The sequence below is a fragment of the Egretta garzetta genome, unplaced genomic scaffold, assembly GCF_000687185.1.
Source record: "Egretta garzetta isolate BGI_Z169 unplaced genomic scaffold, ASM68718v1 scaffold4, whole genome shotgun sequence".
Taxonomy (NCBI): domain Eukaryota; kingdom Metazoa; phylum Chordata; class Aves; order Pelecaniformes; family Ardeidae; genus Egretta; species Egretta garzetta.
Window position 1 is genome coordinate 323,458 of NW_009259329.1, and position 1,804 is coordinate 325,261.

Sequence of the window (1,804 nt, forward strand, 5' to 3'; positions counted from 1 at the left end):
TCGGATCATTTTAGTAGCCCCTCGGATCATTTTAGTAGCCCTCCTCTGGCCCCGCTCCAACAGGTCCATGTCCTCCTTGTGCTGAGGGCTCCAGTGCTGTCGGTACAGCGCTAACGTCCCCCCGTTCTCAGGCTGGCCCCACCACAGCGTGGGATCGGTGCCCGCTCAGAGACCCGGAGGCAAGCGTACCAAAGGGACATCATGAGACCCACACGGAGCAAATGACATTTGCCCAATCACCTCGTAACATCCACTCCCAAAATCTCATCCAGGCAGCTCATCCTTTTCCAGGCTCGCAGTGCCGGTGAGCAGCAAAGGAGGCTCCCAGGGATGCAGGGAGCCATTAGCCCCTCCGGTGTCCTGATGGCAGTGGCAAAAGGGAACCGCTCGCCGCCTGAGCGGGGCCCTACAGACACCCCCCGATCCCCCGAGACGTGGGATCCTGGCGCCCCGTCCACTGCCGGCAGCCTGCCCTGCGCAAAATGCCTCAGATCTGCATCCAGCACAGCAGGAAAGCCCTCCGGGAGGATATTTCACACCGTCCTACTGTTTTGGATTAGACCCCAGCTGCCTCCTGTGCTGTTTAAGTTTACGGGTCTGAGAAGTGAACTTTCCACCCAGGCAGGGGCTCGCCTAGACGAGGGGCTGAGCAGAGAGCATGGGGTTCAACGCCTCTCCCAAATCAGCCAAGGGCCCATTACAGATGTGATTCCAGCCGGTGTCAATCAGAAAGCGACCCTCTAGTTAACAACTGCCCTTCACTTTATCTCTTCTTTGCATCCCCGATGCACAGAAACACTTTGGAAATGCACATTGCCCATGGAAAAATGCCTTGCCGTGGTAAACGATCCCAAACCAACATCCATGTACCAGCCTCCCGGGAACTGAGGTGGGGCACCCTTTGCAATTAGCTCTGCCAAGGATTCATTTATGATTTTTTCTGCCTCCCAGCAGGGAAATCCATCAGGAGTCAGTGTTAGAGAGAGAAAACCTCACAGGCTTGCACGGGAACCCGCAGGTCCTGCACACAGAGCAGCCATAGCACCTTTCTATTAGGGAAATGGGAATGAACAAGGATCTTTTCTCCCAGCCTGGTAATTTTGTTAAGGTTAGGGTTGCTTTCTCTTCCCTCACAGACACCGACTGCTGGAGGCGTCAGGCTTGCGGGGAAGAGCTGCTGTCAGCACCTTTGCAGCACCCTCTGACTCTCAGAAGGGAGCCAGGGAGACCCAGGGACCAGAACATCCTTGGGTCTTGATGCCGTTTTTCCAACATCATCGCAAACCAGCCCATGAAGGGAGAAACAGCCTTTCCATCCAAACCACCTCCACCTCTTTAACCTCTTTCTCCATTTCTCCCAATTCGCCCAATGACCTAAGTCAGAAATGTAACCTCTGCCTGCAAGTCCAGCATCATTTGACCCCTACCTGGAGGGCCACTATCTCCAGGAAGGCACACACCACCGCTGGCCTCAGCCGGTGGCTGCAGAAGAGGGGCAGCACCCTGGGGAAGGCAGATTGACATCCAGCACCGAGACCCAAAAAGCCCCAGCACCCGCCCTGCACCAGCGGCTCCCACTGCCCAGCAGAACAGCTCTGTAGGGTTTTGACAGGAACGTGCGTTTCTAGCACAGCCCAGTTGTCTGAAGGGGGAAATTCCCAGGGAAAGGAGGATGTAGAGAGGCCAAGAACGTAGGTAGCTCCAAAACAGGATTAGACATTTCTGTGGATGTTGGGAGTGGCTGGCTGGTACAATTAATGATAACCAACTTGGCAGAGATAGAAACCAAGTGCTGCGGGAGTCC